The sequence below is a fragment of the Equus asinus genome, chromosome 10, assembly GCF_041296235.1.
Source record: "Equus asinus isolate D_3611 breed Donkey chromosome 10, EquAss-T2T_v2, whole genome shotgun sequence".
Taxonomy (NCBI): domain Eukaryota; kingdom Metazoa; phylum Chordata; class Mammalia; order Perissodactyla; family Equidae; genus Equus; species Equus asinus.
This window is the reverse complement of record NC_091799.1, coordinates 82,355,368-82,377,371: the sequence shown is the minus strand read 5'-3', so window position 1 is coordinate 82,377,371 and position 22,004 is coordinate 82,355,368. Positions and strand designations below refer to the sequence as shown.

Here is a 22,004-nt window from a genome sequence, read left to right as displayed (position 1 = left end):
CTGTATATTAGTTTCCTGGGGCTATCATAACAGAATACCACAAGCTGGGTAGCTTAAAACAACAGAAATTTGTTACCTCACAGTTCTGGAGGCTCGAAGTCCAAAATCAAGGTGTCAGTGGGCCATGCTCCCTTTGAAATCTGTAGAGGAATCCTTCCTGCCTCTTCCTAGCTTCTGCTGGCTTACAGGCTATCTTTGGTGCTTTTTGACTTGCAGCTGTATAACTCCAATCTCTTTGTCATAACATGGCATTCTCCCTGTACATCTCTGCCTTCACCTGGGCATCTTCTTGTAAGGACACCAGATTTTAGGAGCCCACCCACCACAGTACGATCTCATCTTAACTTAACACATAATATCTATAGTGATTCTATTTCTAATTTAGGTCACAATTTGAGGTACTAAGGACAAGGACATGAACAAGTCTTTTTTAGGGGGATGCAACTCAACACATAGGAGTGATCTTAGGCAAGCTACTATCTCTGAGACTCATTTTCTTCATTGTAAAGCAAACATAAGGGGCAGCCCAGTGGTGTAGTGGTTAAGTTCACATGCTCTGCTTCAGTGGCCCAGGCTCGCAGGTTCAGATCCTGGGTGCAGACCCACATACTACTCTTTGAGCCATGCTGTGGTGGCATCTCACATACAAAATAGAGGAAGACTGAAATGGACGTTAGCTCAGGGACAATCTTACTCAAGCAAAAAGAGTAGGATTGGCAACAGATGTTAGCTCCAGGCCCATCTTCCTCACCAAAAGAAAAAGAGTAAAATGAACATGAACATATTAATACTCCAGATCTATTCTAAGGATATATCTTAATATGATATACAAACTTTTAGTTTTATAAAATACAATATTTAATTAAATACTTGTATCCAAAATTTACAAAGAACTCTTAAAATTCAATAATGTAATAGAAAAATAAATAACCCAATTTAAAAAAGGATAAAAGATCTAAAGAGACATCTCATGAAAGAAGATATACAGATGGCAAATAAACATATGAAAAATGCTCAACATCATTTTCTGTTATGGAAATGCAAATAAAACAACAACATACTACTACATACCTACTAGAATATCTAAAATTCAAAAAAATGACAACATCAATTGCTGATGAGGTTGCAAAACAACAGGAACTCTCATTCATTGCTGGTAGGAAGGTAAAATGGTACAGACACTTTGGAAGATAGTTTGGCAATTTCTTACAAAGCTAAACATAGTTTTAACATATGATCCACCAACCACACTGTGTTACAAATGAATGAAACAACTTCACTGAATGTGGGGGAAAGGTAGTGATCTAAATAACTTTGTAAATGAGTAGACTCTGTAAGATTAAAGGCAAAAAGAACCATTCGTAAGCACTGTACTCTAATTGATAATGTTGTGTCCCCGTGGGGTACAGGTTAACATTTTGAAACCACTATACATGTATACTGGAATTGAACAATTAAGTGAATGCATAGCCAAAGATGGAAGCTAGGTTTCTCACTGTTTGAGCAGGTGATTACAGATAAGCAAGGAAATGATCCATTAGTAATGGATGAGAGTTGGAGACATTGATATGAACTCATGTTTACCTTGATATAGATACAGACGGATACACATAGGAAGAAAAATTTATGGATATGTATATATATGAAGGTTAGTATACATGCACATATTTCCTTGCTCTGCAGCTGAGAGGGCCTAAAAGCAATAACATCCCAATAGCGATGAGCACACATAGTACTCAGATCTTGGTTTCTAATTGCACTCTCCAATAAGAGAAACCAGGCCCCTTAGAGAAATGGTTGATTCTAGGACAGAGGCAGGAAATATACAAGATGAGCTGGGAATCCCCTGGAATGCCAGAAAATAAAAGATGGCTAAAAAACAGAAAAATATGGGGGGGGAGGTCAAAGGAACATATGAGCCAACTGAAAGAACTCCTAATGGCCAAAGCTGGAAGAATTTGAGCAACAAAATGAATAAAATAATATTAGATTACCACTTGAAGTATAAAATAAGTATCCTTGAGGGGCCTGGCCTAGTGGCATAGCAGTTAAGTTCGCGTGCTCCACTTCAGTGGCCTGGGATTCGCCAGTTTCAGATCCTGGACATGGACATAGCCACCACTTATCAAGGCATGCTTTTTGGGCAGCATCTCACACGTAAAGTAGGGGAGACTGGCAAAGATGTTAGCTCAGGGCCAATCTTCCTCACACAGACACACACAAAAATTCCAGAACTCTGTCTGACATTTAATAGGTTCAAAATTATTGGAAACTATATTATTAATGGTAGTATCAGTAACAGAAAAAGAAGTAAAGGAAGATAATTACCTCCACTGCCCTGCTCACCAAATCCATTCATCACGTTGAGGTCCTTACCTTCATCTAACAGCAATGTCATCTGCAGTGGATATATTTACTCATCATAACGATTCCCTTATTATAGGCTGAGTGCTTTACATGAATCATCTCAAGTTAATACTCAAAAACCCTTATGAGATTTGTAGCACTATTATCCCAACCTTACAGATGAGGAACAGTAAACTCAGAGAGGTTAACAGAAACTTCAAGAGGCTGAGTAATTTGCCCAAGGCCTACAGCTAGCAAGAGAAAACTCTTGAGCCCAAGCTGTTTATTATCAGCACCTATACTCCTAACTAGTGTGCTAAACTGTCTCCAATACGTGTGGCTATGCCCGTCTCCACCATACGCATGCGTGCCGCATTTTTCATACACCTCCCTCTTTCTACTACTGTCAGGACCAACATGGTGCTCCAACCCCTTCTCTTCTTTCTGCAAAGATTCAGATAAATCCAGGAAAGAGTGCATCAGATCATCCCAATACACTGGGCCTTGCCCAAGCCCTCAGCACTGTGACTCAAGTCATTTTCCTTCTTATTAAATCTACTACAAGGTAATATCGAAACTTGATTGAGTTCACTACCATTCTTTTTTCCTTTGAGGAATATACTGAAAGCAACAGCCTTTCCTCCAGATGGAAAATAATTCAGCAGGCAGCACTGCTGTGTCTAGCCTCTTTTTCACACCCTCACTTCGCACTCATTCCTCTAACTCCCTGAAGCAAAAGGCTAAAGAGCAGGGGCATATTCCCTTTAGACAGGCAAGCTTATAAAGTTCGCTTTTGTTCCATGTTAAAATGAAAGCATGGGTTACTGGAGGCACGGGATCCTGGAACAGAATCTGTTCACGTGCAGCAATAGGACCTTCCAGTTTTTATAAATCTGAAGCAATCTTGTTTCCTTTTCTGTAATTACGACATAAGACGGTCCATGCCAGGCTGACTCACGCAGCTCCCCATGCACTGCAGCTGGAGGGTCCCTGTCGCAGAACTGGAGCACTGAGTGCCTTTGTCTGGGCCTGCGGCATAAACAGAAAAAAGGAAAAGATATTCCTGAGAGAAAACCTTGAAAACCAAGGAATGATAACCTTTTCTCATCCTGAGGGGTGGGGGGTTGGGGGAGTGGTAAAACAGCTAAAAACCCACGTCCTTCCTCAGGCTTTCCTGCCTTCAAAGGTATTCGGGGCCCATGTGAATTCCTTCCGAGACACTGCCTGACAATGGTAAAATCACCCAGCATGCTCCTCATACCATAAGACAGTTAGGCAGGTTCTTAGCTTACTTCCCTAGTAGACAACAAACATCCTAACCCAGTACCTCTTTCCTTCGCTGGCCGTATTCAACTACTAGAAACCTTGTAAAGAGTTTAGAGAACATAAAGAGCCATATGCATATCCTCTAGGGTTACTCCTCATTTGACAAGGGGCAGCCTTGCAGAGAGTAGCGTCTGTCTGGTTGCCAGAAGTAGGGCACGGAGGATATATTGAATGGGTGCTCCTCCCCTCTGAAGCCTTCCCTGATTAACCTTAAATGCGCTCATCACTTAACTGTTGGCAGCCCGTGGCTAATAAGTCACGTAGTCACATAGTCACCTCTATTAGTTTGCACTTCATTCTCCACTCTGCTTACTCTGAGAGCACTTGGCTTTCCTGTGGCAGCTCTGGGTCCTCTCAGCCTTGTAGCATAGCTCAGGGTGACCATATAAACCTGTATCTCTCACTCGACTGTAAATCATCTAATATAAGGGATTCTGTGCCTCTCTTCCCATAGGGCCTTGCATGTTGTTCAAAAATACTTGTTGAATCAAAAATTTGCAAGTGCATCTATAAGCTTTATTCATCTAATACGTGCATAAATTCTTTTTTTTTTCCTAAAGATTGGCACCTGAGCTAACAACTGTCACCAATCTTCTATTTTTTTCTGCTTTTTCTCCCCAAATCCCCCCAGTACATAGTTGCATATTTTAGTTGTGGGTCCTTCTAGTTGTGGCAGGTGGGATGCCACCTCAGCGTGGCCTGAAGAGTCATGCCATGTCTGCGCCCAGGATCTAAACCAGCGAAACCCTGGGCCACCAAAGCAGAGCGTGTGAACTTAACCACTCAGCCACGGGGCCAGCCCCATGTCCATAAATTCTAGATGAATTAGATACTGCTATTTCTTTGGAAACATCTCTTTCCAGTATGCCCCTCCCTTCTTCCTATCTACCAACACACCCACAAACACACACACACACAGACATACACCTCGCAGTTTAAGCAAAATTATCAACCAATTAATCAGCATTTCATGAGATATACTCAGTAAGAACCCAGACTGTTGCTCATCGATATGTATCATCTTTCTGATCTACATTCGTATATGCATTTAAAGTATGAAGAAAGCAAGAACAACAACAAAAACATCAACTAGGCAAGAAGATAAAACTTACTATCTTATACCTAGGATTCCAGGAAGTCACCCTAATATTACCTTCATATAAGAAAAAATGAGTACAAATAAATACTCTAGCCAGGTTCTCAACTAAACCCATCCTGCATAGGTATTCTTTAAAAAGTGTTTATTGAATGCCTACTATGAACCACACAGTATTATAGGATCTGGGGATAAAGAACTTGTACTTTTATAGCTCATATTCCACAGTAGGTGGAAACAGACAATAAACAAATATATATATATCAGAGGTCAAGTAGTGATGAGCATATAAAGGAAAATACAGCAGGTAAGAGGATAGAGGGAGGGGCATATAGGATGGCCAGGGAAGTCTTTTGTGATGAAGTGATATTTGAGCAGAGACTGGAATGAAGTGAAAGCTGAACCACGTGGATATATGGTGGAAGGGCATTTTAGGAAGAAGATATAGCAAACTCAGAGTCTCTTAGATGGGAGCATGTTTAGTACACTTGAGCAAAAGCAATGGAGCCAGCATGGCTGGAGAGGAGGGAGCAAGAGAAAGAGATAAAGGGGAACCGGGTGGCATAGGGCCTTCCATAGTGAATGACCCTTTAGAAATTGGCATCAGTATTATCCCTCTGCAAAAGAGAAAGGCCTGGATTAAAGTAAACCCAAAGGAGGAAAGGAAATGAGAAGAGAGGAAAGAAAAAAATCATTAGACTACATGCAGATTTGCTTCTTTGTTGTCAGTGGTTACAATAATTTAACTTCAGGAAGAACCTTGCTAAAGTCGCTCACTTTCCTAAAAAACCATTCTCTCAAGTCATCATATTATCATTCTTTTTTCTGTCACCACCTGAGTGATCTACACTTGCTGCTCCCATGCCCTCATTTTCCCTTCATTCTTCAATCTGGAGCAGTCTAGCTTCTGCTGCTATCACGTCACTAAACTTCTCACAAAGCTGACACAACGAACCCCTCAATAGTCTAATCTAATGGTCCCTTTTCAGTTTCCATCTAACGGAATGAACTACCCTGCTTGGACAATCTTTCATTGACTGCTACAGCATCATCCTCCTGTTTCGTTTTGTCTTTCTCTCTCTCCTGTTACTTCTTACTCTCTTTCCTTGACTCTTGTTCCTCCACCTACTCAAATGTTGGTACTATCTTGGAGAATCTTCTCTCTCTAAACATTCACCCCAGCACGCCTATCTATTCCCATTCCTTCTTTCTCCTGTACAGCAAACTTATGTTTCAAACAGCTCGCTGGACATTCCAGCTGGGTAACTAACATGTATCTCTTGTTTACCATGTCCCTAAAAATCTATTACCTACTACAGTCCACAGTTGTCCAAATTAGAAAACTCAAAGTCATCTTCTCCATTATTCACTATAGCTAGTCACCCCATTCCATAACTTCTGCCTCTGACTGTCTCTCTTACATCTCCTTTGCTCTCTAACCCCAATGCTACTGTCTTACTCCTGATTCTCTTCATCTGCGGCCATAATCACTCACAAGACTTTCTGACTGGTTTCCCTCTCCCCTTCAACACAACCACATAGCTGTCACAGCAATCTTTCTAAAATCCAAATCTTGCCATGTTTCTCCACTTTTATCTGAGTCTTTCTTTTAATTTTCCTTCCCTAATCCAAGTATCCCACATTCTCTACCAAACTGTAGTCCCCACTCTAGATTTACTGGTCATTCCCTGAACACAGTAGGCACTTTCATACTTTCATTCATACTTCACCTGAAATGCTCTTCCTGATACCTCTTACTCATTCTATACATCCACCTCAAACGCCCCTACCTCTACAAGCCTTCAACAACAACCCCATGCATGTTCCGTTCCCATGTAAGAATTAATCTTTTCCTCCCACATGCTTGCAGCACACTTTGCAAATGTCACTATCATAGTCCTTATCATATTTTTATCATAATGTGCTTATTACCTGGCTCTCTTCCCAGCTAGAACGTGAGTTCTTTAAGGTCAGGAACACTATACTCTTCATTTTTACATGCTAAGTACTTGGCAGAGTAACATATACAAAAAGAAGTTTAATAAATATTTCTTGAATTAAAAAATAAAAGAGTAGGAAATGAGATGAAAATGAAGAATGTCTCAAAGGAGAATCAGAAAAGGAGAAATCAAGATGGTAAAGAGATTTGCAAAGTCAGCAGAGAGATAAAAAATCACAAAATATTCAATCCAGAACAAACTTTTGTAATCCTCGTTAATCACCCAACTTAACAAATGACAGAATTGGGATTCAGAAGACTCGAGCAGCAAATAATTAGAAGAGCTTAAACTCAGGTTTCAACGTTTGGTCCACACTTCTCAGAGAACAACACAAACCACAGATAGAAAGCACCTATATAAAGATCATGCTGCTCGCCTGTACACCATGCCTCTCTAACTGAGACGGGAAAGGTAGGAGCAATTTCAATGCACCGTCAACTTCATTCAAAGTGTTTTTATTTTCCTCTTCAAGATTTTTCATATGACAATTTTGCTCCCCTGCACATACCCTATTATATGTATATTGCTACACTACTTCACAGTTTATGAAACGCTAATTAACCGCTTCACCAGAATCTCATAGCAGTCTTCGAGTCTTTGGTTTGAATTAGATATTTTTCCCCTTATTATTCCACTGCTCCCTATGACTATGAAACACCACTTAAAATATCAAATAGGCAGCTGAAAATACTGTCTATGCCTCTGTGATTTAATACGGATGCACGGAAGACTGCACATCTGGAGCACTGGGTTCTGTTGCTGGCTCTGCCAACCTGGAGCTGTGTCACTTCACCTTCTGTGCCTCAGTTTATGCATCTGGAAATCAGGGAGGCTTAACCAGATCAGCGGTTTCCAAGCCTGGCTGGGTACCAAACTACCTGGAGGCTTTAATAAATCTAACCATCTAGATCCCCCGCCCAGAACATCTCAGGGGATGAGGACCAGAAATCTGTGTTTTAAAAGCTCTCCAGGTGATTCTAACGAGCAGTCGGGTCTGGAAATCTCTAAGCCAGATGATGTCTTAAGTCCCTGTTGGCTCTAAAGCTATGAATAAACCGTGTTTCTCTTTCATATCCATTGCTATTTGTGCAAATCAGTCTTTAGACCCAGACACTGGGTTCCTCTCTGTGGCCTGGAGAAAACAGATTTGAGATGGTAACACTAGCAAGACCTCAGAATTAATGGCTTTGTCTATATTCTGGGCCAACAGGACCACATAAGAGTGTGGTTTTCTTTTCTTTATTTTCCAACAGTAGGCTTCTTAAGTGAAGGAACTCACATATTTTCCAGAAGAGTCTGACTGTTCTCAATAATGTAAGGGTTTATGATTATTATTTTTATCTGCTAACATTTCCCACTGGACTCCAAAAGCTATCCAAAATCTTGAAGAAAATCAGTGTCTTGTGTCTTATTTAACAAAATACACTAAAGAAAAAGAAAAACCAAGATCTGTAGTTTTCAACAAGTTACTGATGCTTAGACAATGTTAAGGAGAAAAGAACAAAGACCAGGAGAGAGACATCTTGCCATTATAAATTAAGAAACTTAAGTTTTATTACTTTTTTGTTTTTCTTTTTAGTTCAAACAGGGATTCTCAGCCTCTGGAAAATCAAACTAATAGCCCAACTCAAAAAAAGGAGTAAGGTATAAGCCACAAAACTAATTTATTGGCTGATAGAGTGAGGCGCATAGCATACCGTAGGAACTCCAGAACTTTAAAACTTTAAAGACTACCAGGAATTGAATAAATGCAATTAATTAATTCTAATATTCTTTTATTTCTTTCCTTAAGTCACTGATTATGCTGTATAGGATTAAGTTTAAGACAAAGTCCTAAAGTCTCTCACTGGAGACTTTTCTCCCGATTCATATTGCCCAGTCACCCTCCGGGCTAGTGAGTGGTTTAAACAACCACAAATCCACTGTCACTTGATCCAATGATCTCTATTTTGTTCACAATTTATCAAGAAAAACAGTCATATCTATTTCTGAAGTCATGAAACTCAGTATTCAGTTATTTGTTTAACAAGAATTTATTGAACACTTACTATAATTTAGGCACATAAAAAGATGACTAAGACAGTCTCTGCCTGTTTTGAACATGCTAGACGAGAAGACGCATAAACATATAATTTCGACAGTACAATAAGTGCAATACAAACTAAACTTTTGCAGGGCGTCAGGGATGGCTTCATGGAAAAAGAGATATTTGAACTAAGTCTTCAAAAATAAGTAGAGTTTGCCCTGCAGTCAAAGGAGGAAAGAGCTTCCCAGGAGAGAAAGCATGAAGTAAAAAGGTACTTGATGTTATATTTAGGGAACTCTACGTAGTTCGGTGTGGTTTGGGGATGGGGGGCTTTCGAAGCAGTCGTGGGAGACACACTTGCAGAGATAGTATGAGCCAGGTGACAGCTGAGAATAGCTGGACAGCATTTCCACTACAGCTCTTCCTGTGTGACACTTATGATATCTTCTTTTTCTATCTGGCCTCCTTTCAAGAATCAGTCTAAAGCCTCTAAATCATTAGCAATCCTCTGAAAATATTTTTTCTTGGCTATCCAGAAATACTTTATCACTTGCCATTCCCTAGTATTCTGGTCAAACACCACAGTCCAGAAAATCTTTTTTTTTTTTATTAATCCCTCTACATAATCAGTATTCACTCCCCATATCCTATTCTTTCTGATTCTACCTACCTCCCCCATTCCTCTGCACAAGTTCTTTATTTTTCTACAAAGAATTTCAAAGCCAATTAACATACAGTTTAGGTTCCTTATTGACTGCATCAATATTCTGAAGAGAATCAGTGCTATGTAGATAATCCTTGGCAGATTTTATAAACGCCAAGTTTTAGACGTATGTTTAGTAATAGCTGTACTTTAGTATTTAGAGTTCAATTTTGATAGGAAAGGAATTACGTGGAAAACATCCTTTACTTCGCTTGACTGTATCTCCTAGAACCAAGCCTGGTTGAGAAGCCTCAGGGCTCTTTTCTAGGTACCGTCAGGTTTTGATTGCAATTTATATAAATGACATCATTTTAGAAGGAAATAGATAGCCATGGAAATACCAAGACTTTATAAAACAAAAAATTATACCGTAATATTAATTTTCCACTCAAAGTTTCAAAACACACACACACACACACACACACACACTCCAGTTTTGTCCTGAACAAATTTACCCACTCTGTTGCCATCAGCAGGACTCAAAAGCTGGAAGGCCCAAGCATGAAAGTATGCTCACCTCCTCACCCTCATACATACTCAACTAAAAATGGCCAAGGTTCTTCTGTGACGAATTAAAAACATATAAAAAAATTGAGGTGGAACACTTGCCTCACCTAGCATGGCCTGGGTACGCTCTGTGTTCTAAAACTCTCCAGGTCTGTTTGTGCCACTTTTCATGACAGAGATCAGGAAACTGAGCAAGCCTGTCCAGAAGGGCAAGGAGGTGAGGGGAGGCCTGGATTCACTCTGCTCTGACCTTGGTTTTATCTGACCTGTTGCCCTCTTTGTGGTCATCTATTTGTGTATGTTTTTCAAGAATCCTCTTTTGATGGGGCAGCTAAAAGGTTTTAGCAGAGGACATGTATAAAATTCAAATGTACCATTTTTGATAATGCTTTCATTTTTAATGTAAAAAATAATCATTCTAGATACAGAAGTTCTGGAATTTCTGATTTGAGAATAAGCAAATGCCTTGTTTGTTTCCCAGCACCCTCTGTCTCATAACAGCTTCCTACTGCCAATAGAAAATGATCACATCAGAACCAAATCCATCTATCCTCAAGTAACAGACATTGGCAGACACACTACATTCTGAGACTGTTTGTCAGCCTTTGGCTTGTAGGGTTCAAATTCTAATTTACACTGGCTGCTCTAGAGATAAGACTTGCAACTCCACAATCACTGAGATTGGCTCTGAATCCCAGCAAATAGACAGATAGAGAAATGGGAGTGATGGTAGGGCAAAGGCTGGGAAAAATAGTTCAAAATTTGATGGAAAAAAGAAACATACACACACGAGGGTATGTGTATATATGTTTTCTCCATTTACTCAAACTACCTTAAATTATCCAGATTTTACTAGCTCAGAATGAGGTCACAGTGTACTGTAGATTCCACACGTCCAGCAGGAGTACAGAGTTTGACTATTTTTTATAAAGCCTTGAAAAACTATTTGTGGCATTTATTGCAATTAAGACAACACATTTAGAGGAAGGAGTAAGAAGAACACAAATTTAAACTTTTATAGCTCACATTGCCTTAAATTTATATAGTTTCAAATTCTTTTGTTGGTGGATTTTTTCAATGAGTGCTTTTTATCATGAATTTATTATTAATATTATGATAATGCCCATTTGGACAAATGAAGAGTATGCGTGCTAGAGTGTCGCTCTAGAATGCACTAATTATGTGTGAATTGGTTTAATATTTGAGGTACACCACACTGTAATAAGAGAAACCAGTCCATAAATTCATCAATTGTATTAATTTCTTCCTCTTTGTATTAGGCCCCCAGGAGTTCAGCTGCCCTTCTATTTGCCACTGTCTTCTTTAGGAGCTGACTTAGAAAAGAAAGAAGATGGATATTTGAAAGTAATAGAATTTCAAAGGTATTACATGAAAGGCTACTCCTGTCTACAATGAGATTGTGCTTAGAAGTAAGAGATCCTAGGTGACTATGATCTCTACCGATGTCTCATCTTGGTCTATGTCACGATCTGTTCCCAGGATATCTCATCAGCACTTTAGGTTATGGTTAGGTCAAGACTCTTAGCCCACTCTATAAAAACATCCTTGCCCTCTACCAGAGTGTTAATCTTTCACCATTTCTGCCATTTTCACTAAGTACAACACAGTCGCCTCCTTTCATACTCCAGGTCTCTGCTCCAGCACTCCACCTCTTTGAACTTGGATCATTCTGCACTCACTCTGCAGCTGTCTCTTTGCTATTAATTCCTGGCCTTTATGGGAAAGGTTATTTCCGATATAGCCCTACAGCGTCCTTCCCTGGCAACCAAAACATCCTGAAGTGACTTTATAATCTTCTCCTTCCCTGAAATTAATTCTATCTGAATTCTAGATGGAAAAATCAGACCCCACATCATATTTTCCCAAGCCAATTACCTTTTGCACCTTCTGATTCTTTTGTCTGTTAGGCAGTCCCTAGTCAGTTCCTATGGCTGGTCAATTATACTCTTAGGTCACAACTTCTCATTTATTTCTCTGGGCCCAGTTTCTTAAGTAGCCATGTAGTGAGGATTATACTATTCCCCTCACTCTGTGTCTACTTTTTCCTTCTCTCACATGACAGCTTCTCCTGATGCCCTTAATTAGTTCCCTTTCATGCAACTGACTTACTCGATGTTACGGACTGAATGTTTGGGTCCCCCCAAAATTCACGTGGTAAAGTCCTAACTCTTAATGTGATGGTATCTGTACATAGGGTCTTTGAGACACAATTAAGTTTAGATATGGTCATGATGATGGGGCCCCCATGATGGGATTATTGTCCTTATAATAGAGCAAGAGACCTGAGCTCACTCTCTTTCCAAGCTTCCACAAAGAAGAGGTCACATGACCACATCAGGAGAGAGCAGAAGCCTATAAGCCAAGAGAAGAGGCCTCAGAACAAAACCTACTTTGCTGGCACCTTGATCTTGGACTTCTCAGCCTCCAGAACTATGAGAAATAAGTTTCTGTTTAAAGCAGCCAGTATATGGTATTGTGATGACACCCTGAGCAAACTAAGACACTCCTTTCATCCTCCCCATTAAGAAAACCCTGAGTGACTGCTTCCTCTGCCTCACCACCACTGACCATCTGAGGACCAAGTCTCTTTGCCCAGGGATCTGTGTGTATCAGAAGGGGAATGTAGAAGAGAAGACTTTTCAACATCACCTCATTACTTTTTAGTGGACATTCTATTTGAATAATTTTCTTTGCTTTAATGTATAAATCTTCCCATGGGAAGGTATGTGGCATTTCATCAGTCCCATTCTTCTGCTTTTCACCAATCCAACCCTTCAGAGGCCAATTTCAGGCTTATCTCCTGCAAGGAATGTTCTTTGATGATTCCTTCCATTTTAATTGCTCTATTTCCTAAACTCCTCTGGCATTACTGTTTGCACCAAATAATTTAGAAATTTAACATGTTTGTACATTTTATTCTCCTCTTAGAACTTTCCAGTTGTCCTGTGCTCTCTTCTGTACTTCTGCACTTAAGTGTTATTCTTGGTCATCTGCTAAGCTCCCATGACCCCCCTATTCTGTTCTTCTACCTTTATACTGTGGGTACAAACATGTATTCCTACAGTCTTCTACAGCTGGCTACTTCTTCAACTTACCAAAGATATTTTAGTGTCTAAGCATTTCTTTACTTTACCCACACCTTGGTGATCTCAGCAAGTTAAGGGACTTTTATACCATCCCTTCAACTAGCTGTTGATTTTGTTTTTATACAGCCTCTCTCTGAGAGAAATTACTAGGATCAGTCTGGGCCTCCCAAGGGCGTTTAATATGGTCCCTGATTATCTAAGTTATTTTTCTCTCTTTATATTTTCGAAGGAATGAGAATGTGGGAACAAAAAATTGCAAGGGTTCTCTGGAGTGCATTGTGCCTATTCAGAAGTAAGAAAACAAAGAAAGGAAGGATCAGTGAGCCAAATACCTCTTGTACCATTGTCCATGTGCCCTTTCAAGAGCTGGTTCAGTGGAGAAACCAGCAGTCACTATTCCCAGGCCTATTATTCTGAAAATTTGAATGTTTCCCCTGAACATGTGGGTTTGTGTTACTTGGTCTTCAGGACTAGCACTACTTTTCTTTATTGGCTTTGGGGAGACTAGATGGAAAACCATTAGTCGTTTTCATCATCATTTATTTTGTTTTGTAAGATAATTTACTAGGCTCCAACCCAGTAAGATGGGAAAAGGAGAAAGAGTTTCTCCTCTTGAATTTTAAGTTCTGCATGTGCCAAATCACACAATAAAACACACACATAAAACACAACAGATGTCCATAAAATCTTCATTTGTTACACAAATACTTTCCATGCCTGCAAAGAGAGGGTCATGCTAATCAGGGAGAGCAAACTCTTACATAAAACCAGGAGATGTCTATTGTAAGGCTTAGGAGTCTCAATGTCAACAAGTGATCACCGAATACCTAGCCATTCATTTCCCAAGTGTCTACTTTATCTAATGACACAGTTGATAACAGTAAGTGAGTTACTATGAGTAATAAAAAATATATAAGATATGATCCCCATCCTTAGGAACATTATAAAGAACGTTTTCAATCTCACAGAGCAGGGAGACATACACAAGTCATACCATGAGGAAACAGTGTCTGACAAAATCATTATCAAGGGTAAAAATGCAGGGCTGGAACAAAGGTATGTGAAGATGTTCTCCATTGCTCTCCCAGCTCTGAATTACATACTGCTAAGGAGGGGAGCAGTGACATGGCAAACCTTAGGATGGCTTATATTTAGCTGTGAAATGTACATAGTAGAGGATTACCTTTCCTGTTTCTGCTTGCCTATGGTCAGTCTGAGATTGCATTCCAAAAGCCTGTATCAGTTTATCATGAGGAGAAGTTATGAAAAATATGTCAAGTATCTGAGGAGCGCTGATTGGGATTCAACATTAGCTGATGACTTGCTGTTCATAGTTGGCACTTTTACGACACTTTACAAATTCACATGCATTATTGCTCTTCTTAACAATCCTTCAAGGTAAACAATATAAGTATCATTCAGTTTTGTAGATCAAGAAAATAAAAGGTCAGAGACATTCTCTGACTACTCCAAGAAGCTGAATGTATCTGTTAGGGTCCTGACAGGAAACAGCTAGCATATCTAAAGGGCTTGACTGAAAAAAATTGACTGAAGGGCAGGGGTAATGGGTAAAGAAGGGATAGTAAAGCATTCAGGGACTTAAAAGCAAGAAGGCACAACTACTCCTAGGCCTGAAGAAGAGAGAACAATGTTCCTAGAGCCTGGTTAGAGCTCCGCTGTGAAGAGGGGCTGCATGACAGGATGGTACCATAACTGGGGCAAAGTCGGGTAAAGCCAGTGAAGACATATGCTGATCCTTCTCTCTTTTCACCCTCACTCTCCCACCAGGGCTTCCCATTGACCAAAATAAACCAGAAGCTAGAGAGTAAAGATCTCAAATGATGCAGTCAAAAAAGGTCAGCTTCCCAGGCATAGAACTCGCCAGAGAGGGGTGGAATGGATCTGGAGGAGCTAGAGAGGCGCAGCATACAAGGTAAAAATACCTGGTTTTGTGTCTACAAATCCAATTCTCTTTTCCCCGAGGTACTACTCAAATACACCCCAGATGGATAATGAAGATTTAACTGTAATTATCGAAAAAAAGTAAGACAGAGACTTCAGTCTTATTGAGGCGCATTTTTTCTTTAGGTTAGGCTGAAGCCTCTGCATTTCCTGATGGTTTGTGGCTATTCTGGAATCCTCTCTACTTGGACAGAAATCATACTTTGTAACAGAAATCATACTTTGTAACCTGCCTCTTTAGTACATAAGTACATCTTCATCTCTTCAAAAAAGATGCAACCTCTAGAGGTCATATTGTTGAGTTTCTGTATAACGCTAAGCTCTATAAAGTCCTATTTCAACAACAACAAAAACAAAAGTTGAAAAAGATGATGGAAGGCTGGTTAGGCGCCATATATGAAAATCACTGTCAGTTCATGCTTCCACAGAGCATGCAATCTTACGGTAGAATAAATTTCCTCTAGGAAGGATCCAAAATGAAATGAGACAGGATGAGATAGTAATTCAACCTATTTCATATATTACTTAAGAGAAATAATCTTTTTTCGAGACTGCAGGAAAAGATTTGGAATCCAACGCTTTGAGCCCTATTGGAATCTATTGCACAATTTCATTCATTCAGTTAATCTTTGGCTTAAGTGCCTGCTCATCTCTTCCAAACTGGTCCTCAGGTATCTGAGAATCCCTTAAGTTAAGCACAGTCCTTTTCAAGTACTAGTACAAAGAGCCCCAGAAAGAGTAAAGCAAACAAAAAAACACAGCAAAATCCCTGAGACTCTGTCACCTTAGTATGAATTCAGTGTACCACACTGTTTTCCCCTTTTGGTTAGAGAACTTTAAAGGACAGGTTCCCAGAGGGGAAGTGGAAGGGAGTAGGGCGGGTGGTAATTAGTCTTTGGGTGGGTGGTGAACAGGATGTAGTCTACACAGAAATGGAAATAAAATGATGTACACCTGAAATTTACATCATGTTATAAACGAATGTCAGCTCAATTAAAAAAAAAAAAGCAAGAATTCACAAGAACAAAAACAAACAAAAAACACAAAACGCTTTTAAGAATTAAAAAACAAGTAATTAAAATACCTTAAGCCTTTGGGGAAAAAGTGGAGAAAAGAAACTATGGGACTGAGGAAGAGGTTGCAGACCAAGGCGGTGAGGTGGGGGTGCAGCTGTTGAAGACAAACTTTCTTACTTATTTGCCCAGGGCAGGCCCCAAGGGTAGCACTCATTATCCTGGCAGAGCCCTCTGCTCTCACCCAGCCAGCCAGCATTTGTGACTGTGCTGAAAGCTAAGCAAACTGTCACCAAGAGTTTCACCTTCTCCAAAGGGCATTTTGGCTTTTGTTTCTTAAAGGAGTCAGTCAAGTTTTTTTAAGAAAGATTTCCTCTGTGCTTAAACTAACTACACTTCCTTCCACTGCTTACACCAAGCCTCTGGCTTACCCACCACCATTTCCGAATGTTTATTTTCTCTTTCCCCAGAACAATAAAGATGACAGTGAGTTCTGGCTAAGGGGCCCCAACACCTGAAATACCCTTTGTCTGTGATTGCACTACTGGGCAAGCTATGAAGGAGTGACAAATGCAACCTTCCACTAAAAAGAAAATTTAAAGGAAAAAAGAATCAAGATTATCCAGTGCAAATAATTAAGGAATTAATTAATTAAAACCATTCAATTTTGTAATGACTCAGACACAATAATATGATTGGCCTTCTGTGACCTGTTAGCTAATTAGGGCAGGGTCGTGGCCCCTGGAATAGAAGAGGGCTTTGGTCAATATTCTTACAATTAATTTGTTTTTTGTTTCCTGTTTCAACTAATTTGTTTTTAGGTAGACAAGTGTCAAGCAGGGTACTTGGCCATAGGCCACAGGTAGAGTTCTCAGAGAAAGAGGGCTTGTTCCCTTGGCTTGTCTTCTGCTTGAGTCAGATTTTCACTGGCGTGCATGATGAAACACTGCCTATTACCAACCCAGATATCGTTCTGACCGAACTCCTGGGTCCAGTATTTTAATCCAAGGAACATCTTTCTGAAACGATCATTATATATTTTGATTAAAGATTACCCAATTTGGCATAACCCAATTTATCCTCTCATGAGATTCTTTAATTACCCAACCTTCCCTCTCTGTAAGTTCCTCTCTGTCTGTAAGGTCTTCTCTATCTAAAAGGATTTGAGGGTCTCAAGGCCCTAAATGAAGATGGCAAGAACTCTCTTCAACAATGTTTTTCTATTTTAAAAAGTAACATAGTCACATTACTGAAAATCCCATGCTTACTTGTTAATAAGCATCTAAAATGCTCTATACCTGCATTCATTCGATGGGCACTCAATGAAATCATTCTGTTTGTTTTTTAGATCTCAGTATCAATTGAATAACTTCCAGGTGCCAGGCACTGTGTTAGGTGCAGTCTCATGTCTTGTCTCCTAAATTCGTCACAACAATCCTGAGTAGGGGATATCACCTTCAAGAGAGTTGCTGTGTGCGTGGGGGGCAGTATTATTAAGATGCAGGCCCTGTTCTATACAAATATAGCTAAACCCAATTAAATTTTTTAGAATATCCAATCCTTAGCACCAGTTAACAATTTCTTTGCAAGCTTCTTAACCAAATAGTCAAGCTTCATCTTTGTACAATTTTTCACTCTATTTCTGAAAGCCAGTGGTATCAGTATATGGTACACAAATCCACTCCAGAGCCACTTACTCCTGATGAAAATCTTTTAAAATGCTGCATGCTCTTGATCACAAAGAAGACTAAACCGCATTAGATGATTTGGTCCAAGTTCATCATCTGTAATGAAAGCAATTCAATGCACATAGCCCGCTGATACTGAGATGCTTATTTCACTTTTACATATAGAGACCCTTTGCACTTTCAGGTGTCAGTGGGCTCCATTAACCTCAGAAAGTGGTATTTTGCCACTGTTTATGAAGCAAGTGCAAAGGCTATAAATGAGCAGAGTCTACGATATTTGAAGGTTAATGGGAGAGGAATTCTCAAGCGCATTTTACAAGCAAAAAAGTGAAGGACAAAAATGAAATTATAGAGATATATAATGCTGATGTATTCAAGGCCATAGAGAAAATAATTGGAGAGGCTAAAATGCATTCCAATGGTACCACTGCCAGTATTATCCTCAAGACTTTATAATCTTCCTCCAGCCTTCATCCTACAGAGATCAGATCAAACCAGCTAAAGTCAAGACTGGTTTACTTGACACCATTGCTGAGCACTTTGGATTACTCACCTGGTTACTTCTGATATCTGCACCATTATTATTACCCGGACCTCAGTCATCTTTTACTTAAATTATTTAAGAAAACTTGTCCAGGTTAAGCCCTCCTACTTAAAAGAATATTGCCTCATTTTTTTACTAATTTTTCCCCCAAGAAAGAGACTCTGTAGGCAGCAGAGGCTTCTGCCTACTCTTGAGATCTACACTTTAGATCTTTGAAGATCTGGCATGTCTCCATGGATTTCTTTAAATGAAGTGTGATTTTTAAACATTTTAGTTCAGACTTGGGGCAGAATACACTATATTTGCTTACAAGAAAATGAATTAAATTTTAGCCCAGGATACGTGTGGATAAAGCCTATAGATTTTGGCAATGCCAGCTAGGTATATTCTTCAGTGTCTCTAAATCTTTTTTAATGTATAAATGACATTTAAAATCTCCTTTTTCATTGCAGTTGGCAGAGTACCTAAGACCATAACAAGTTGCTTCCCCAACTTAATGTCATTTTCCCTTAACCACAAAGCTATAATTCAAAAACTGTAGTTTTTCTAAAGAGAAGTGTTAAGAAAAAATAAATGCCTCTGGGAATGAAGCCTAGGATTTCCCATCTATGAAAAAAAAATAGTTGTTAAAGAGTGGGGAACTGGCTAGAGGCCAGGGGCCTAGAGTTACTGCTTTTAAAATGGCTTTCCGACCAACTATACCAGAGGGAAGGGTCCTGTGTCTACTCTGGCCACAGTGATTTGGAAGGAGAGGGAAACAAAGAGAAGGTAGGTGGCCGAAGCTTAGGGAAACGCAATGGTTAAGTATATATTCTTTGGAGCCAGAAATCCAGATTCAGTCCAACTTCTACCACTTCCTGACTTTGTAACCTTAGGCAAGTTCGTCGGCTTGTTCGTACCTCAGTTTCTCTATTGTAAAATGGAGGTAATAATACACAGCTGTGTTCGTTTTCTATTGCCGCCTATCAAATTAACACAAACTTAGTGGTTTCTGTGGACACAAATTTAGCAGCTTAAAACACCAAAATGCATTATCTCATAGTTTGTGTGGGTCAGAAGTCAGTCACAGTTTAGTGCCGCTGTGTACTATGCTCAGGATCTCCCAAGGCTGAAAGCAAGGTGTTGGCCGGGTTCATCCTCATCTGGAGTCTTGACTAGGGAAAAATCTCCTTGTAAGCTCCTTTGTGTCCTTTCACTGCAATTGTGTGAGTGAAGTTTCCACTTTGTTGTAAACTTATTGTAAATCAAGGGGCCATTCTCAGCTTCTAGAGGCTGCCTACTGTTCCCTGCCATGTGGTCCTCTCCACAACGTGGCAGTCTGCCGCACCAAGCCAGCAGGAGAATTCCTCTTCCACTTTGAGTTTCTTCAGGATGGATCCAATCCCTTTTAAGGGCTCACCTGATTAGGTCAGGCCCATCTGGGATAATCTTTTGATTAACTCAGAGCCGATGGATTAGGACTTTAATAACATCTACAGAATTCTTAACCTTATAAAGTAAAATAATCACAGAGTGATAGCCTTCATATTTATAAGTCCTGTTCACACTCAAGTGTGTGTGTGTCAGAGGGGGATCATACAGGGTATATACACAAAGGGACAGGCAGGAACCTTGGGGAACATTTTAGAATTCTGTCTAAGACAACAAGCTTCCAGGATCCCTTGGGAAGATTGAGTTATAACAAATATAAGACATTTAGTGCCTGACTAAGGATAAGCACTATATAAATTTTTACCATCATTATTTTCTGCAGGCTGGATTTCTTAGGAGGAGACACCGGGTCTAGAAGACTTCTCCAATTATTGTGCTCCTGTGTTAGAAGCTGGGATTAAATCCAGGCCTTTGCTGAGCTCTTCAACGTCTTCCTCTTCATGCTATATCCCCAATGGCATCTGGCCTAGGATGACCTTCCCTGCAGCTGTTTCTTCTGCTTCTAAAGCAGCTATTTCAGAACATACTGTACCTCCACCTCCTCACTTTACAACAGGTAACAAATCCTTTGTCATGGGACCACTGTGGTGGGTGGGCTCACCATGTAGTCCTTAATCTGTGCTTGGGGGTGGGAGAAGAGAGTCATGTCACGATAACCAGGCTGCAGACTTTGTCTGCATAAATCCCTGCAGCTGTACAGTCTTGCCTTAGAAGGGGCTGGCCAGCTAGAGCTGGGATCATATACTAGTCAGAAGAGGTTTGAGTTTCCAAAAGCTGCTTCTCTTCCCCCCGAAAGTGTAAATCACAGGTCTAGCCCATAGGCTGGCTGGTCTTGTTAGTTGACCCAGTTCACTCAGATAAATATACAAAACTCCCACACTCAATTTGGGGAAGGAAATTCTTTACTTTGACTCCATATTTCACTCCATTCAGGGGCGTACTTTGCATTCCGAAGGCTGAAACGTGCCTATTTGTCATACCAAGTCTCTCTTTTGTGCACATCTCAGCAGGAAGTCTTTAAACAGAAACTTAAAAATAATAATAACCACCAATCCCTTCTCACTCAGCTGCTCCCCTCCTCAGGGAGTCAGTGAAATGCTGGACAGACATCGCACTGATATGCAATGCTGGCCCCTGGAAGGTCTAATCCCATTTGGGTATAGAGTTTCCAGTGTTGATTCCCAATGTCAGTGGTATAAAGCATGTAGGAGGGGAAGGGGACGTGAGGGCAGTGAGTGGAACTATAGTGGCCTCACATCTATATGGTGAGAAATATTGAAATTATATGCTACTGAGTATCTTTACCATGTGTATTAGTTTGCTGGGGCTGCCATAATGAAGTACCACAGGCTAGGCGACTTAAGCAACAAAAATTTAGTTTCTCACAGATCTGAAGATTAGAAGTCCAAGATCAAAGCGTCAACAGGGTTGCTTTCTTCTGAGGCTTCTCTCTTTGGCTTGTAAATTTGTTTTCTCTCTGCGTCTTCACATGGTCTTCCCTCTGTGTGTGTGTGTGTGTCCTAATATCCTCTGCTTTTTTTTTTGAAGATTGGCCCTGAGCTAACATCTGTTGCCTCCCCAAAGGCCCAGTGCACAGTTGCATATCCTAGTTGTAAATCATTCCAGTTCTTCTGTGTGGGATGCCACCACAGCAGGGCCTGACGAGCGGTGTGTATGTCCGTGCCCAGGACCCGAACCAGCAAACCCCAGGCCGCCGAAGCAACACACACGAACCTAACCACTCAGCCACAAGGATGGCCCCCATTTTCCTCTTCTTATAAGGACAGCAGTCATACTGGATTAGGGCTCATTGATACGATCTCATTTTACATTAATCACCTCTTTAAAGGCCCTATCTCCAAATACAACCACATTCTGAGGTACTGGGAGTTAGGACTTCAACATATGAATTTTAGGGGAACACAATTCAGTCCATAATACCATGTATTTCAATGTATCAGGTTCCTTTTTAGTTAAGGTGGGGAGATGTGAATGTTGCCAGTATATTAAGTGCTGATGCTTAGTCTCCCCAACCTTAGTCATTGGCATGCCTTCCATCCTGGGAAACAAATAACTGTGAGAATCAGAGTTGGCAACATAGTGTTGAGTGTTGCTGGGGGCAGACCGGGATTGGGCCTCTGATGAGGCAGACTCATTTTAGAATTTAGATAATCAGAAATAAAATGCAGATTCAAGGCACTGATCACTTTGTCTCTGTATCCCTATAGTCTTCAATAGTACCTGCACCTAGTACA

The 22,004-nt window shown here is 40.2% G+C and overlaps 1 long non-coding RNA gene across 1 annotated transcript in view; it reads right to left on the bottom strand.

The window, feature by feature from the left end:
• Window positions 1–995: 995 nt before the first annotated feature.
• Window positions 996–22,004, bottom strand: part of LOC123289621 (uncharacterized) — a 151,048-nt gene continuing 130,039 nt past the window's right edge. The window contains exon 3 of the long non-coding RNA XR_011506591.1: window positions 996–3,375. This is a non-coding gene — a long non-coding RNA (uncharacterized lncRNA). The remainder of the gene's footprint in view (window positions 3,376–22,004) is intronic.